Here is an 18732-nt window from a genome sequence, read left to right on the forward strand (position 1 = left end):
TAACTTAACGTTCTTTGCAGCGTCCCATCTGCCCCTAGCTGCAACCTCCTTTACTGTACCTCCGTTCATATTCTCTTTCATCCATCTGACTTTCCACCCTCTCCTAAATATTGTTTTATAGTGGAACTACTGCGAGGTTTTCCTCCTGTTAAACCTTTCAAACCATCTTACTGTCAGTTTCCGTTTCAGCTCAGAATGATCTCGTAGTTCCCAGCGCTTGGCCTTTGGCCTAAAGTCTGTATTCTTTTCTTTATGAGTGTCTGTGCCGACGTTTCGGTCTCTTTGGTGGTGTCTGTGCACGACGGACGAAAGTATCCACCACAGATATTTTTTTTTTTTGTCTGTCTGGGAACTCGCTCCTCGAACCGTTGAGGTTGAAGTCTGGGTTCGTCGGTTTTCAGTAAATTCTTTCATTGCAGCATAACATAACATAACATAACATAACATAACAACGATGAAGATGACGAGAAGGAAGAGGAGAATAAGGAAATGGGAGAAGAGAACGCAGTAAAAATTAAAGACACGTTCCAAACGTGAGCAGAAATTCGCGACTTTCATCGCCTCACAGAACGCGGGATGAAACACACTTGATGCTTCGTGATAATTTTATTTCTGGTAATCACAAGAGATGACATTGGAAGCTCACGTAAGCGTTGCGGAAAGTAAATAAATTCAAAGGTAATCTGATTATCTCAGAATCTACTAATATTCATCACAGGCGAATTAATCTGATTATCTCAGAATCTACAAGTATTAATCATAGGCAAATTCTTCTTCATCATCGCACAGCTCAGACAGGGAGTATGTCTGTCTTTTTGCTGTCACGAAGTTCACCAGTAATGTGGGCGGGGTCGGTGATAGCGTTGGCGGAAGCGTCCGGCCAAGGGGTCAGGATCTGCTACTGGGCCAGGGTCAGCCAGGGCGTAGGGGTCGGGCATAGCCCTCGAAGTACCCATAAGAGCAGCTAAAGCCACCATCAGGGTGATAACCAGTGAAATCTGAAAGTGGAACAACGAGCCGTGTTAGCATTGCAGTTTTAAACACAGTAATAACAACAGATCTTCTGGGATGGAATGGTATATAAAATTTTAGCCCAAGGGCAAGCGCTGGGTCCCGTGTAATTCAGCGCTGAATGGCTTTCAAGATGTAACAGGAGGAAAACCTCGCAGTTGCACTAAGAAACAATTGCTAGGAGAGGGTGGAAAGTGAGATGGGAGAAAGAGAATATGAACTGAGGTATAGTATAAAGAACCTTAAGTAATGCCTACAGAACAGATCTTATGACGAGGCGGCCAAAGTCTATCATCTGCCTAAAAAATGCTCCAAGATAGATATACCTAGCGAAGGTACTTTGCTGGGTGCCTTCACCATCCATAGAATACATCAGTCTTTAATCACTATCATGACTTTTGCGACAAGTTCAATTGTCATCAAAGAAGGGACTTTTATTCGCTGTTTTTTTTTTAGCTAAAGCTGGCCTCATGCCAGCACGGGCCGTTGCTCTTGGGTAGCCCGCAGAGAAGGAATTTCAGTACCTAGAGACATGGTCCATTATATATGACCTTAGAAGTACTGGCAAGAAAATAAGACGATTTACATTCACTTGCAATTCAAGGAAAGATGCTAGAGTCAGAGAGCTTTCGTGTCTAAAAATACTCATTGATTTTATGCCTTCTATCTTTTATTTGAATTCATCAACGGCTGAGATATCTCAAAATGGAAAAGAAACTGACTTGTCCTTACGTGGAAATATTGTTTGTAAACATTTGTCATACAAATAAATAATATCTGACTGAAAGCTTCTTTTGCTCTGATGTTTACTGCGTGATGATTACAGTGTAGTTTAAAGAGACCGGTGAATCCCATTTTAGACTCGTTTTAGTGTTATACTATAGATGGTGGGTCTCTTGCGAGGCAAAAATACAAATGTGAAAATTGTTATCAACTGGACTATGTAGAAAAAGGCCAGTCTGAAATCTCTGGTTGCAAAGTCGCCCGAAAGACTGGTTTTTACATGTAGACCTGACTTCCAGTCAAAATGATTCCTAATAGGTTGACTTTCCTAAGCAAACCTTTCCATCCAGCTCCACCAGTCATAATCTTTAACCTCGAATTGTAGCTTATACAAGTTACTTTGGCAGCCTTGTTACACATTTGCCATCTGATATTGTTCAAAGATCGTAAAAAGACATCTCTCTCTCTCTCTCTCTAGCCTTCCTCACAAGAGAAAGAAACTAGCAGTCTTCAATAACACTGGCAGAGATATACTTACCAACTTCATGCTGCTGTTGATGCCGGGTACTGAAGGACCTCTCTTGATCAGTCTCCGAGCCTTGTCTGGCGTGTCCAGTCTCAGAGCAGGGCCTTATGTACTGTACGTTATGGGGCAGGGTCCCTTAGAGGGTAATGAGTCCTGGTTATGGGGAAGTCCGCTTGCGCCACGAAATAGGGACCGTCTGGAGGTGACTGTTTTTTGGGGGAGCTGAGGTGAACTGAGTGTTTGAGGACTTCTTCTGTCTATCGTTTTGTTTAGTTGCAGGTCGAGGAATCATTGTGAATATATATCTGTTAGGGATTTCAGAATAATAATAATAATAATAATAATAATAATAATAATAATAATAATAATAATAATAAAATGGCGAAGAAACCCACAGTGGTTTAAGTGTAAATGTACACAAGAAATATATATAAAAACGAGATCTCTCGAAAATCTGGTCGAATCTCCTTCTCAGTCTAAGGAGAATCGAACAGGTTCTGGAAAGCTCTCGCTTGCTTGTGTCTTTTTAATATACAATTACTCTTACACCACCGTGGATTTCTTCACCATTACAATGACTCGTGCTGTTATGGGATTTTTATGAATAATAATAATAATAATAATAATAATAATAATAATAATAATAATAATAACAATAATAATAATAATTTTGTATAAGGTCCACAATAATATATCAGTAGAATGCGAGGCTTTATAAAAATGTATAAAAGGCTTTCGAACAATAATATACCAATAGAATGTGAGACTTTATGAAAATGTATAAAAAGCTTTCGAACCCTATCCTGGGTTCATCTTCAATTGAAGGCGAACCCAGGATAGGGTTCGAAAGCTTTTTATGCATTTTTATAGAGTCTTACATTCTATTGGTATATTATTGTGGACCTTATACAAAATGACTCCTGTTCTCGGCATTGAGAGTTCTACACAACATGATAATAATAATAATAATAATAATAATAATAATAATAATAATAATAATAATAATAATAATAATAATAATAATAATAATAATGAAGGTTTTGTTAAACAGAATGGCAGTTTCAACAGCATTTATTCTATATAGTAAAGGTTCAATTCGAACTGAGACGAATTGGACGTTTACTATATAGAATAAATGCTGTTGAAACTGTCATTCTGTTTAACAAAACCTGTATTAAAGAAGCTCTTTTTCCTAATTTTACAAATAATAATAATAATAATAATAATAATAATAATAATAATAATAATAATAATAATAATAATAATAATAATAATAATAATAATAATAATATCCTGTGGTTCAGCCCAATGCAGACACAATACAGGCAAATATTTAGATACAAGAAATAAAAAAAAGGGAATACTGGACTGTTACACTAAAACAGTGCTGGCACAAGTAATAACATTAATAATAGTAATGATACTGATATCAATAAGTTACGAATCATCTTCAGTTAGTGACCATATGCAGATAACAAAATAAATGTGCAGCTTGCTAAGAAGGAACAGTAATTTACATCTTTGAAATATAATAATAATAATAATAATAATAATAATAATAATAATAATAATAATAATAATAATAATAATAATAATAATAATAATAATAATAATAATAATAATAATAATAATAATAATAATAATAATAATAATAATAATATTTTCTGTAGTATATCTATTACCCTAAAACAGTCCTCCTTGTATTTTAATAATTTACTTACATTCTTGTCTGTTTATTTATCCGTGTGGTAATTTTTTTTCCTTTTCTGTTAACTGATCTATTCTTTCTGTATTTCCTGTTACCTTCTGTTACTTCTTCCAAAAGAACACCATATTCTTTGGAAGGTTGAATTTTTAGTCAGTGGCCCCTTTGGTGGGCTTGTTCCATATGAGTAACGTTCATTTTCTGAATATATAATAATAATAACGTATATAGTTCTCATTATGGTGGTGAAAACAATATTGAGAACTGTACTGGAACATCACTGGATCCATATACGTCAACAAACGCCGCCCTTCAAAACAATATTGAGACCTTTACAGGAATACAACTGGAAAACATTACAAAACAAGATAATACGGCAAACAAAAATTAAAGTACATGAATACAGAGTACTATTAATACTAAAATATATGTATGAGATGGAAAAGCAACGGCAGAGAATGGGAAATAAATGAACGAGTATACCCGGGAATAGAGATCGTCCAAAATGTGAAAGAGAAGAAGTCGATTGCGAAACAAATATGACTCATTGTCCCACCTTCCCCACAACTTTGATCTTGCTTCGCCTCCGTATGGGAGTAATGCCGTCGGTGAACCTCGCGCAGTGGACTGTCGGCATTATTTAAGGGTCTTTGCAGCGTTCCTTCGGCCCCTACAGCCTCCGTTCATATTCTCTCCCTTCCATCTTACTCTCCTCAGCCATCTCATAACAGTTGTTCCATGGTGCAGCTGTGAGGTTTTCCTTCTGTTACACCTTTAGAACCTTTTTGCTCTCACTTTCCGTCTCAGCGCTGAATGACTTCATAGGTCCCAGCGCGTGGCCTTTGGGATAAATTTTATATTCCCTTCCAATCCATTTCATATTCAATGTCCCACCTTTCCCACAATGTTGATCTCGCTCTCCTGTTTAAGATGCTTCGGATGAGCGGATTGCTCCTACTTCTTATTAATCAGGTGGTCAGACTGGACTTGGCCCGCCTAGCAATGACATTTAAATCAACAAAAGGCGGTTTTCCGTGAATATTCCGTGTCAGAATGACAGCGAAGTGTGTCAGTAAGGCGCCCATGCACAATACGTGAGGAAGAGCAGATACCTGATTTCTCGGTAACAGAAGGAAAACATCCTCGCAATTTTGTTTTCAGTCGCACGTACAAGAGCTCAAGTCGTCGCCACTGCTCTGTGTCGGTTGGATGTTGTATGTATGTATCCCGTGATGATGTGTCCCAGACGGGTGAATTTGTGTAGGACGATTCACAAGGAATGTTTGCGGTTCTCCAATACATTTAAAGCTACTTGCACTGGGTCTCAGTTGCGTTGCATATGATGTCAAATACATCTGTATAACCACGGCAGGCATCATTTATTGGCTGAAGATCTTGCACTGATGGGGAAGTTAGAATCATACCATTTGCTTAAAAGAGATTCTTTATAGTTATTCCATTCGGTTTAACATTCAGGACCCCCCGTGGGAGGGTAGTGCCCTTTATTGCACCTCCTTTCGTATTCTTTTTCTTCCTTCTTTGTTTCCACCATCTCCTAACAGTTGCTTCATAGTGCAACTGCAAGGGTATCCTCTTGTTACGCCTGTAAGACCTATTTACTCTCAGTTTCCCTTTCAGCTCTGAATGACCTCGTAGGTCCCAAGAAGTGAGGGTGAATGGTTTATCTTTGACATTCACCAACTCCATAATAGAGTCGTGACAGGGAAGAATGCTTCCTAGCAAAAAAATATTTAGCTTGTGTTTGATGTAAAATGACATAAATTAAAATACAACTTCTGATTTCATTTTTATTCAGAAAAAAAAAAAGTCCAGGCTGGAACCAAACCAATCATAGCTAAGAGACACCAGAGATCTCAAGAAATGTGGAAGAATCTCAGCTTGTTTGATTTCAGTCGAGGCTTCTCAAATGCCCAGAGTGTTCAAGGTGTCCTCTCACAGAAGGTGTCTACCAGTGGTGGTAATGTGGGCGGTAATGGTAATGTGGGCGGTAATGGTAATGTGGGCGGTAGTATCTCCTTCGGTGGAACCATGGGTCAGCCAAGGCCTCTGGGCTAGCCAGGGCCTCTGGGTTAGCCAGGGCGTAAGGATCTGGCAGTGCCTTGGTCGATCCGAAGAGGGTAGCCAATGCCACCATCAAGGAAAGAGCGATCGAGATCTGGAAAATGAAAATGAAGCAATTTGCATCAGGAGTTAAGCTGGGTAATGTAGTCAAGAGGCTCATCTTTGGCCAAAATCTGGAGAGAATCCACGCATAACATTTTGACCAATCAAGTTAAAAAAAAAAAAAAAAAAAAAAAAAAAAAACTATAGCTACAACAACCTTTCCGGAGGTAGAGAGCGATCAGTATTCTTGAATTACTCAGCTCAGAAAACCGGTGGAGGCTTTTGATGAAAGTAAAAAACGTTAGATGCTAGTTTCAGAATTGGTTTTAACAGGCAACTCCTGTAACGAGCTACAGATACAAGTACGGTACTGTATTTTCAACAGTAATGCCATAAAGTAGTGACTGAGAACTGTCGCGTCAGACGAGTGCATGATTTGATTGACTGCAGCCAAAGCTTTAGGTAAACTTCGAACAGTCTTGTTAGAATCCCCGTAGGGGGCCTGTGCCGTCAGTGCACCTGTAAGCATTACTTATGGTTCTTTGCAGCGTGCCTTCGGCCCCTAGCTGCAACCCCTTTCGTTCCTTTTACTGTACCTCCTATCATATTCTCTTTCTTCCAGCTTACTTTCCTCAACCCTCTCCTAACAATTGATTCATAGCACAACTGCGAGTTTTTTTTTTTTCCTGTTGCATTTCGAACCTTTTACTGTCAATTTCCGTTTCAGCGCTAAATGACCTCAATATAGGTCCCAGTGCTTGGCCTGTGGTCTAAATCCTATATTCATTGGCTATCGTTGCTAAAGTACGTAATGAATAATTTAGGAATAATTTAGGAAATTTTAAACGGAAATATGAATAGCTGTAGTCAGATAACAACAGCAACCAATCTAAATTACTGATAAAACTCGTTATTAATATCTGATTTTCATCTACAAACCAGTCTGAAATAAAGTTACTTTTGAGCATGTATTATTAATCAACAACTATACAAGTATCTCATGCTACTTCGCTGTACAATAGTTGTGAGGAGTTCGCTTCGTGAATATTAACAATTGAGAGATAAAATAAAACGTTTGATTTTAAATAAGTCCTCTTTGCAAGACATTACAGATTTGATACCCAAAGACTTAATTGAGAAAGTGGTTTGAGAGAACATCTCACGAAAGCCAAACCTGAAGTATAAGAAGTATAAGAAATCTAGTGTTATTATCGCACTGGTAAAATTCGCAAACTCAGTAATATCTATACGTACCAACTTCATGCTGTCGTTCCCCGAAAGACGACTATAATAATATGTTCTTCCAATGTCTTGCCTAGTCGTAGGACGATGGCTGTGTGACTGCCTTGCCCTAGATAGGGTCCTTATATACAGGCGCTATGAGGCTCCGCAGGAAACGCCTTTATGTAACGATGAGGTCAGCGCGGATGACTCTGGGAACATTTTTTTGTCGGGGGGGATTCCTCTGGGGAGGCGCTCTGTCGCTGGCTTAAGGGTTGCATTACCAAAAGGAGACTGGAAGTGTTACTTCGTTGCATTGATAGATGCTTTGTTCTAGATAGATACTTTGTTTTAGTTGTGTTTCCCTTCGTTGTATTTATAGATACTTTATGTTTTAGTTCTGATATCCTTCGTTGCATTTATAGATACTTTATGTATTAGTTCTGTAATCCTTCGTTGAATTTATAGACACTTTATGTATTAGTTCTGTAATCCTTCGTTGCATTTATGGACACTTTATGTTTTAGTTCTGTTATCCTTCGTTGAATTTATAGACACTTTATGTTTTGGTTCTGTTATCCTTCGTTGTATTTATAGATACTTTATGTTTTGGTTCTGTTGTCCTTCGTTGTATTTATAGATACTTTATGTTTTAGTTCTGTTATCCTTCGTTGAATTTATAGACACTTTATGTTTTAGTTCTGTTGTCCTTCGTTGTATTTATAGATACTTTATGTTTTAGTTCTGTTATCCTTCGTTGAATTTATAGACACTTTATGTTTTAGTTCTGTTATCCTTCGTTGTATTTATAGATACTTTATGTTTTAGTTCTGTTATCCTTCGTTGAATTTATAGACACTTTATGTTTTAGTTCTGTTATCCTTCGTTGTATTTATAGATACTTTATGTTTTAGTTCTGTTATCCTTCGTTGAATTTATAGACACTTTATGTTTTAGTTCTGTTGTCCTTTTGTATTTATAGATACTTTATGTTTTAGTTCTGTTATCCTTCGTTGAATGTATAGACACTTTATGTTTTGGTTCTGTTATCCTTCGTTGTATTTATAGATACTTTATGTTTTAGTTCTGTTATCCTTCGTTGAATTTATAGACACTTTATGTTTTAGTTCTGTTGTCCTTCGTTGTATTTATAGATACTTTATGTTTTAGTTCTGTTGTCCTTCGTTGAATTTATAGACACTTTATGTTTTAGTTCTGTTGTCCTTCGTTGAATTTATAGACACTTTATGTTTTAGTTCTGTTGTCCTTCGTTGAATTTATAGACACTTTATGTTTTAGTTCTGTTGTCCTTCGTTGTATTTATAGATACTTTATGTTTTGGTTCTGTTATCCTTCGTTGAATTTATAGACACTTTATGTTTTGGTTCTGTTATCCTTCGTTGTATTTATAGATACTTTATGTTTTAGTTCTGTTGTCCTTCGTTGTATTTATAGATACTTTATGTTTTAGTTCTGTTATCCTTCGTTGAATTTATAGACACTTTATGTTTTAGTTCTGTTGTCCTTCGTTGTATTTATAGATACTTTATGTTTTGGTTCTGTTATCCTTCGTTGAATTTATAGATACTTTATGTATTAGTTCTGTAATCCTTCGTTGCATTTATGGACACTTTATGTTTTAGTTCTGTTATCCTTCGTTGAATTTATAGACACTTTATGTTTTAGTTCTGTTGTCCTTCGTTGTATTTATAGATACTTTATGTTTTAGTTCTGTTACCCTTCGTTGCATTTATAGATACTTTATGTTTTAGTTCTGTTGTCCTTCGTTGTATTTATAAATACTTTATGTTTTAGTTCTGTTGTCCTTCGTTGTATTTATAAATACTTTATGTTTTAGTTCTGTTGTCCTTCGTTGAATTTATAGACACTTTATGTTTTGGTTCTGTTATCCTTCGTTGTATTTATAGATACTTTATGTTTTAGTTCTGTTGTCCTTCGTTGTATTTATAGATACTTTATGTTTTAGTTCTGTTGTCCTTCGTTGAATTTATAGACACTTTATGTTTTAGTTCTGTTGTCCTTCGTTGAATTTATAGACACTTTATGTTTTAGTTCTGTTGTCCTTCGTTGAATTTATAGACACTTTATGTTTTAGTTCTGTTGTCCTTCGTTGTATTTATAGATACTTTATGTTTTGGTTCTGTTATCCTTCGTTGAATTTATAGACACTTTATGTTTTGGTTCTGTTATCCTTCGTTGTATTTATAGATACTTTATGTTTTAGTTCTGTTGTCCTTCGTTGTATTTATAGATACTTTATGTTTTAGTTCTGTTATCCTTCGTTGAATTTATAGACACTTTATGTTTTAGTTCTGTTGTCCTTCGTTGTATTTATAGATACTTTATGTTTTGGTTCTGTTATCCTTCGTTGAATTTATAGATACTTTATGTATTAGTTCTGTAATCCTTCGTTGCATTTATGGACACTTTATGTTTTAGTTCTGTTATCCTTCGTTGAATTTATAGACACTTTATGTTTTAGTTCTGTTGTCCTTCGTTGTATTTATAGATACTTTATGTTTTAGTTCTGTTACCCTTCGTTGCATTTATAGATACTTTATGTTTTAGTTCTGTTGTCCTTTCGTTGTATTTATAGACACTTTATGTTTTAGTTCTGTTACCCTTCGTTGCATTTATAGATACTTTATGTTTTTAGTTCTGTTATCCTTCGTTGCATTTATAGATACTTTATGTTTTAGTTCTGTTATCCTTCGTTGAATTTATAGACACTTTATGTTTTAGTTCTGTTGTCCTTCGTTGAATTTATAGACACTTTATGTTTTAGTTCTGTTGTCCTTCGTTGAATTTATAGACACTTTATGTTTTAGTTCTGTTGTCCTTCGTTGAATTTATAGACACTTTATGTTTTGGTTCTGTTATCCTTCGTTGTATTTATAGATACTTTATGTTTTAGTTCTGTTGTCCTTTTATTGTATTTATAGATACTTTATGTTTTAGTTCTGTTGTCCTTCGTTGAATTTATAGACACTTTATGTTTTAGTTCTGTTGTCCTTCGTTGAATTTATAGACACTTTATGTTTTAGTTCTGTTGTCCTTCGTTGAATTTATAGACACTTTATGTTTTTAGTTCTGTTGTCCTTCGTTGTATTTATAGATACTTTATGTTTTGGTTCTGTTATCCTTCGTTGAATTTATAGACACTTTATGTTTTGGTTCTGTTATCCTTCGTTGTATTTATAGATACTTTATGTTTTAGTTCTGTTGTCCTTCGTTGTATTTATAGATACTTTATGTTTTAGTTCTGTTATCCTTCGTTGAATTTATAGACACTTTATGTTTTAGTTCTGTTGTCCTTCGTTGTATTTATAGATACTTTATGTTTTGGTTCTGTTATTCGTTGAATTTATAGATACTTTATGTATTAAAATCCTTCGTTGCATTTATGGACACTTTATGTTTTAGTTCTGTTATCCTTCGTTGAATTTATAGACACTTTATGTTTTAGTTCTGTTGTCCTTCGTTGTATTTATAGATACTTTATGTTTTAGTTCTGTTACCCTTCGTTGCATTTATAGATACTTTATGTTTTAGTTCTGTTGTCCTTCGTTGTATTTATAGACACTTTATGTTTTAGTTCTGTTACCCTTCGTTGCATTTATAGATACTTTATGTTTTAGTTCTGTTATCCTTCGTTGCATTTATAGATACTTTATGTTTTAGTTCTGTTATCCTTCGTTGAATTTATAGACACTTTATGTTTTAGTTCTGTTGTCCTTCGTTGTATTTATAGATACTTTATGTTTTAGTTCTGTTACCCTTCGTTGTATTTATAGATACTTTATGTTTTGGTTCTGTTATCCTTCGTTGAATTTATAGATACTTTATGTTTTTTTATTTCTATTATAAGTCCTGATTTCTAAGAAGGCCATCCTTACGTCTTAGCAAATATAAATCCGTATAGAACTGAAGTTACGTTGCGTCGGAATGCGCCGTAGAAAACGTGCGTATGAAATCTATGGAAAATTACCTCCAACAATCTTCGAGAAGATTCGATTTCTGTAGGACCTACAACAAAGGGGCATTGCACCATCAAATGCCCTACTGTCAAGGGCACTAAATAAAACTGCTATTAGCCGCTAATAGCAGTCCCTATTTTTTTTTTTTTTACATAACCCTTGATCTGCTGCTATTACCATCACCATTATTTTCCTCGTCTCCAACGCTTCTGTGAAATCTGACAATCGTCTTTTCCCGTCACTTGATGGATGGGTGACCTGAATTACCTCCCAAAGCTCTGGAAGGCAATAAAATTTGTTTTGTAATCTTTTTTATTATAATTTATTTAATAGTCACTGAAATATTTTCATAGTCTTGCCATTGCCTAAAGAGTGCTTTTTGTCTCTCCCCAAAAAAAAAAAAACATCTAAAATCCCATATTGAGACAGAGGCTTTAGTTGATGAAGCTTCAGATTTTTTATCCATCCCTATCTCTTTCTCCTCTGAGGACTTTGCTGCTCAGCTTCTTTAACTTTACATTGCGCCATCTTGAATTATGATTTTAGGACACTCTTGTGATAAGCAAGGGTTCTTGTGTTGATTTCCAAAATCATCATCATCATCATCATCATCATCATCATCATCATCATCATCATCATCTCACAGCCACTGAACTCCAAATCCAGCACCAGCATTGGAGTTAGATCCGTCTGTAAAGGTTAAATCATAACTTTTGTGATGGTCAGCTATTTCCTAAAAATTTGTCAAGCCTTCTCTTCAAACAAACTCTTTTCACTGCCATATATTTTCCTGTGAGATGAAACTTCTGGTAGTTTCCAATTCATTATTATTATTATTATTATTATTATTATTATTATTATTATTATTATTATTATTATTATTATTATTATTATTATTATTATTACTTTGGGAGTCAACACAAGAGCCCTTGCTTATCACAAGAGAGTCCTGAAATGATAATTCAAGATGGCACAAGGTAAAGTTAAAGAAGCTGAATAGCAAAGTCCTCAGAGGACAAAGAGATACGGAAGGATACAAAATCTGAAGCTTCATCCACACAAGAGCCAGACACGGAGCCCATCAAAACTTGGCAAAAATTCAAAAGCAACATTTTAAGAACTCAAGGAAACAATTCAGAGAAAAACCTTGATACCTTAAAGCTTAACTAACATCCAACAAGACAGATGAATGTTTATTTTTAACATTTGCTTCTTCTTCTTCTTCTTCTTCTTCTTCTTCTTCTTCTTCTTCTTCTTCTTCTTCTTCTTCTTCTTCTTCTTCTTCTTCTGAAATGAACATCATATTTGTCATAAAGTTCTGTTATGTTGGTTTCCACTGAGGGTTTTATGTATTTTTTTTATATATTTTCATATATTTTATACTCCATTTGTGGTCATGTTCTTAAGTATCCTGTACGAGTATTGATTTTAGTCAATTTTCATGCACCATGCAACACCGAAGCCAATATATCCAGTACACTCCTGGAATTACAGCATCAGCAATGAATGCTAACAGGGATGCACAGAGGAGTCACTTTGTCAACACCTCGGATGCCTACCTGTATCATCTTCAAGGTACAGGAAAGCTACATGTATAATTTACGGACTTTTTTGTACAGGGTGACGTGTATGGAAGAGGTTTCACCTGTAAGTGTGTCCTGTTAGCTATGTTTGCTGACAAGTGTAGTTAAAAATTCCCACACAAAAACACACAAACCCACACACATACAAATACATGCATACATACATACACTTATACAGTAATCTACACTGAATAATGCAGAGGAAGAAAACATCCTATCCAAAAATACAGTGGTTTTGTGTATGGTGCAATGTGTCATAGAATAAAAAGCAGCCTTTTCATTACTGTTTATTGGGAAGAATAGAAAAATCTCAGTTTAGAATCAGTTATTTTCAAAAATATTTCAAGAAATTTCGACGATCCTAGGCTATTGGGATTTCACTTCAGGATTCCTAAATGCGCAGCTGGGTCTGTTCAGGGAATTCGATGTCCATCTGTTGTGCCGTCTCACGGAGAGAGTTTACCCACGCCAATGATGATGCCAGTGTGGGCGGTACCTCCATGGTTCAGGGTCAGCCCAGGCTTCAGGGTCAGCCAAGGGCAGAGGGTCAGCTAGGGCGTAGGGGTCTGGCAGTGCCTCGGTCGATCCCATGAGGGCAGCCAGGCTACCATCAAGGACAGAGCAATTGAAATCTGAGAATACACAAAAATAGTCTTCATTAAATTATATTAGTCCCTCGTTGTGTGTGACTTCAGCAATGAATTTGACTTTAAAAATGCGAGATTTAAGGGTGGTCTGACCATTATTCGTGTTGCAGTTGCTACAACAAAACCAAGCACTTCATTCACAAAATTTATGCAACAGGACAGAAACACGGAGATATGTCTCTTCAGACAGGGGACCTGATTTAATTGACAGCAGATAGATCTTTTAAGTAAATCTCGACCCATCTAGGTAGACAATTCCCTAGAGTATATTTGGTTTTGTGGTGGATACAGTATTCCTATAGTAAGGCTATAATATAGGAAAGTGTATCACAGCCTTACTACATGAATATCCACCACAAAACCAAATATACTCTAGGGAATTGTCTACCTAGATGGGTCGAGATTTACTTAAAGCTCTAGCTGCTGTCAATCAAATCACGTCCCCTGTCTGGTGAGACATTTCTGTGTTTCTGTCCTGTTGCATAAATTTTGTGAATGAAGTGCTTGGTTTTGTGGTGGATATTCATATAGTAAGGCTGTAATACACTTTCATACTTTGGGGTCAGAAGGTATAGAGTATAAAGCTCTTTGGTTGTCATTACTGTAGTATTCGTATAGCATGAACTGTTAAATGTTGAGGTATAAAATAAATAACAGTTGATAAGTGACAAAAGCAGCCTTTCTGATAGCTAATGAAAATCGAAAATATTTTCTTTCCAGCTGAAAAAAAAGGAATTACTATCAAATATCACTTTTAGCCTCGTCCCAGTTGAGCATGAATCTCATACTAATTTTGCTGTTGAACAGTATTGAGGGGTTCTCTTTGCAGAGATTAAAGTAATGTGACAACGATAAATAAGAACAGTTGAATATACCGTTCACAGTGAAATAAAAGCACATAAAAGCATATATGATTTAAAGTAATTCTGCTTTGCCAGAAAATATAGATTTAATACTTCGCAGACAGAGATTTGAGACAGTATATGAATATCACACAAAAGTGAAACCCACCATCGTGGAAATAGGAATATTTTAAATTCTCTCTCTCTCTCTCTCTCTCTCTCTCTCTCTCTCTCTCTCTCTCTCTCTCTCTCTCTCTCTCTCTCTCTCTCTCTCTCTCTCTTTTAACACGCGGTGAGGTAATACAGTCATGATATACAACGATTCCTGAATAGAATACGCTAGATTTAGTCCAGTAATTCATAATTTTAGTAACTGCAGTGATGCAAGTAAGCTAAACCCTTTGGAAGAGCCTATGGCCACCATCCATCCCTCAGAAAACAGAACAGAGTTCTTATGTTTCTTAGTAAATGGTTACTCTGCGGAGAATCCATGTGAAAATTATCCCGGCACTGAATGTATTTGATAAGAAAGGGAGCAATTTGAAGACAGACCTAAAATTTGTTTCGGATTTTTCTTAAGGCTGTGTTTGTCTTTCACTTCTTTGCTCCATCTTTCAGTTTTGTTCGAAAGTGCAGCTTCTTACAAGCCTGATCTCAAATAAGGAGAATCCTGACGGAATCGAGCGAATCACATTGAAATATGGTGTTATCACTGACACGTCAGTGACACAGACCCGTCAAACTCTGCAACATCAGTACATACCAACTTCATGCTGTTTCCTTAAAGAAGAAGACTCGTTCTCCTAATGTCTTGCCGAGTCGTAGAACGATGGCTGTCTGTCTTACTTGTGCCAGCTAGTGTCCTTATATACAAATTGCATGAGTGTCCTTAGGAACCCCCCTTACTTCGAAACGACGCAAACTGGATTACTCTAGGAACATTTAAAGGGGGAAAACCTTTTGGAAGCGACATCGGTAATTTAAATTTAACTTGCATTACCAAACATAAAAAAAAAAGCTTGGAAGCCTGCCAATTATTATCCTTGAATATGATTGTGGATATGTTGTGTTTTTGTGATTATAATAAATCCGGTTTTGAGAAGGAGATTGTCCGATATTGGAAAAAATGAGTAAGTAAAAATTCAAGGTCGAATGCTTTTGGATGTTCTCTTGGGAGACACCCTCTGGAATCAATGCAAAATAGCCTCAAAGAATCATAGAGAGGAATTGGTTTCGAAGGCCTCTTAGATGGGGGCATTCTGTCGCGAAATGCCTCATAGTCGATGGACCTAAATAACTCTGCTAATAGCTTCCATTAGCCATCTTAATCTCGTTGATGCACATCACGAGTTGACCTCCTTCTTTTACCATCAGCCATCGCCTGCAACGCCTTTGTGAAATCCGTCAATGATTTATTCCTGTGAGGAAATTCACCTGTTGATTGTTGTTCCAATTGACCTTCTTCCTCTTTGTTTACAAGCACACCCAAAAGTGCTGGAGGCTAACAAAATTTCATTTGTAATCTTTTCAATACTTTATTGCATGGCCAGCGTGCAGTTTTCAGATGCAGTGAATTGGTTGAATGATAAACTACCATTCCGCAATGAGTACTTTTTGCATGGGTGAAATTAACCTTCTTTGTTTTGGTTATTTTCCATAACCCCTCTGAAATCCCATACGGAAATAGAGTCTTCAAGGGGAAATGCACCTTTGCAACGAACCTCACAGCCACGAACTCCAAATCCAGCTCCAGCTTTGGATTTAGATCCGCCTGTAAAGGTTAAATCAGTCTTTGTGATGGTCAGCTGTTTCCCCAATAATTTGGTAAGCCTTCTCTTCAACCAGATTCTTTTTCCTGGCTTTGATGTACCTGCAAATGGAACTTCTGGTAGTTCCCAGGGTTTATTATTATTATTATTATTATTATTATTATTATTATTATTATTATTATTATTATTATTATTATTATTATTATTATTATTATTATTACTTTGGAAATCAACGTATAATCACCTGTGCAATACAGTTTAAATTTATGACTGTTGCGAATCAGTAGGTAGCGCCCTTACTTTTCACAAGAGAGTCCTGGGGGTGATCCTTATGAGAGATAAAAATTTGTTATTATTATTATTATTATTATTATTATTATTATTATTATTATATTATTATTATTATTATTATTAAAAACTTTTAATGAATCAATCAACGCTAGTCTCTCCCAGGCGTTTCCCTAATGATTTGCTCTCAAATGACAAAATGGCGCAACATAAAGTTAAAGAAGTTGAACAGCAAAGTAGTCAGAGACCAAAGAGATAGGGATGGCTTAAAATTTGAAACTTCATCCACACAAGAGCTCTTGGTGTGCCAAAACTTTAGGAGGGTAGTGCCGCCAGTGCACCTCACCTAGTACACTGTTGGCGTTACTTAAGGTTCTTTGCAACGTCCCTTCGGTGCGTAGCTACAACCCCTTTCCACCACTTTCACCGTATCTCCGTTCATATTCTCTTTCTTCCGTCTAACTTTCCTCAACCCTCCCCTAACAATTGTTTGTTAGTGCAACTGCGAGGTCTCCCTCTTGTTACATTTTACATAACCTTTTTATTGTTAATTTACGTTTCAGCACTGAATGACCTCATCACGGTCCAAAATTCTATATTCTATTCTATTCTCCGTGTGCCAAAAATCATCTTCACAATATTGAATACTGCTTTGTACGGTATTTCACTTCCAGCATTTTAAAATATACAGCCCAAATTATTCTCTTGTTGAACACCAACCACAGAAGAGGCGTTTCTCCTCCACGTTGGTTCACAGGGGACCTGTTGAACCCTGAAACCAATGTGTGGGTCTGGGTGAAAGCTCCTGAGGCAGCAGATAACATTAACAGCATATGAACTGAATGCAACATTGAAGCCAGTATACCTTTAGCACTTCTAGAATTATAGCATCGTCAATTAACACAACAAGGATAGACAGAGATAATTCACATCCTCAATACCTTCTGATGCCTACCTGTGTCGTCTCCAAGGTGCAAAAAGGCTCAGTTACCACCCTACTTACGAACATTCAAGTTATGAACATTCACAGATACGAACAGACAGGGTCGCAAGCTCAGATTTTGCTCTGCATGCCAATTCTTCTGATAAGAATTTTTGCAGAGAACAGAAGAACACGAGGAAGAAGAAGAACCTGTTCCTTTAACCCCTTCCCTAATTATCCTGAGTATTCTCGTGATTAACTATCATGTGTTCTTACAATCACTAGAATACCCATTCATACTCGTCAAATATTCTATCCTCCCGATTTAACTGTTGTTTGATGAATTGTGAATTTCCATTTTCTCTATTCCCTCTCCCCATAGAATACGTTTATTATGCATTTTTGTCAATGGATGGCGGTGTGCATTGTTTACTTTGTGAACTTCCAATGTCAGACGCTACTCATGTGAAATTCTCTCCAAGTTCATAACTTTCCAAGCGTGGAAAAATTCCTAAATTTTGAAATTTTGTATGAATCTGAATTTTATTTTCTTCTTTTTACCTTTCTAGCATCCAAAGTAATTCTTAATAATACTGCATGACTTAAAAATTCAGTGAAAATAGTATAACCAACTTACGAACAATTCAAGATACGAACGGCCGTCCGGGACGTAACTCATTCTCAAGTAGGGGGATGACTGTATATATAATTTACGGACTTTTTGTGTAGGATGTCATATAAGGACTTACCGTATTCAATCTTGAATCCAGCCGACTTCCATAAAAAGCAGAAAGGTGAAAATGGCGGAACATTATACTCCAAAGGGATAACAAAGGAAAAACAACAATATGAGTGTCAGTTAGATGCACTGAAGAATTAACTCTTTTAAAAGAAATAAGGCTGTTCCTTGAAGAATGAACTCACAACGATCTTGGTCCACGCCGCCTTATATATCGTAATCATCTACATTCATTAATGAGGAAGAAGGCATCCTATCCAAAGTACAGTGGTTTTGTTTATGATGCAATGTGTCATAGAATAAAAAGCAGCATTGTCATGATTGTTTATTGGGAAGAATAGAAAAATTGCAGTTTACAGTCAGTTATTTTCAAAAGGATTTCAAGAAATTGGGACGATCCTAGGCTGTTGGGATTTCAGTTTAGGATCCTTAAATGCGAAGCAGGGTCTGTTGAGGGAATTTGATGCGGTTTTCCTGTGCCGTCTCAGGGAAAGCGTTTACCCGTGAAAGTGCCAATACCCAGGGTGATAATGCCAATGTGGGCGATATCTGTGGGGCAACGGTTCAGGGTCAGCCAAAGCTTCCGGGTGAGCCGAGGCCTCAGGGTCAGCCAGGGCATAGGGATCTGGCAGTG

General features: G+C 36.3%; 1 protein-coding gene and 2 long non-coding RNA genes across 3 annotated transcripts in view; 1 reads left to right on the top strand and 2 right to left on the bottom strand.

The window, feature by feature from the left end:
• LOC136845088 (uncharacterized) overlaps positions 1-18732 on the top strand; it is a 261817-nt gene that overhangs the window by 21532 nt on the left and 221553 nt on the right. The gene's annotated exons all lie outside the window — the stretch shown is intronic.
• Positions 5760-7459, bottom strand: LOC136844651 (uncharacterized). The gene is made up of 2 exons (XR_010854948.1): positions 7344-7459; positions 5760-6141 (listed from the first exon to the last, which is right to left on the bottom strand). It is a non-coding gene; the product is annotated as an uncharacterized lncRNA (long non-coding RNA).
• LOC136844653 (uncharacterized) lies at positions 13166-15303 on the bottom strand. Its single transcript, XR_010854949.1, has 2 exons — positions 15144-15303; positions 13166-13523 (listed from the first exon to the last, which is right to left on the bottom strand). It is a non-coding gene; the product is annotated as an uncharacterized lncRNA (long non-coding RNA).

Source organism: Macrobrachium rosenbergii, chromosome 13, assembly GCF_040412425.1.
Source record: "Macrobrachium rosenbergii isolate ZJJX-2024 chromosome 13, ASM4041242v1, whole genome shotgun sequence".
NCBI classification, from domain to species: Eukaryota; Metazoa; Arthropoda; class Malacostraca; order Decapoda; family Palaemonidae; genus Macrobrachium; species Macrobrachium rosenbergii.